The following is a 304-nucleotide window of genomic DNA, read 5'->3' on the forward strand; positions in this document are numbered from 1 at the left end:
ATCCAACACAAAACTCACCGGCAAGTATACCGGGTCGCATCAAGTAATAATAACTCACATGAGTGAGGTCGATCCCACAAGGATTGAAGGATTGAGCAATTTTAGTTTAGTGGTTGATTTAGTCAAGCGAATCAATTTTTGGTTGAGTGGGTTGTATTTAACAGAATATAAATTGCTTGGAATGTAAAGGGAGAGGGGAAATTGCAGTAAATTAAAGAACAGGAAAGTAAAATAGACTGAATCTTAAAGAACAAGAAATTAAATGACTGAAACTTAAAGTGCAAGTAATGTAAATTGCAGTAAT

This window comes from Arachis duranensis, chromosome 1 (assembly GCF_000817695.3).
Source record: "Arachis duranensis cultivar V14167 chromosome 1, aradu.V14167.gnm2.J7QH, whole genome shotgun sequence".
Taxonomy (NCBI): domain Eukaryota; kingdom Viridiplantae; phylum Streptophyta; class Magnoliopsida; order Fabales; family Fabaceae; genus Arachis; species Arachis duranensis.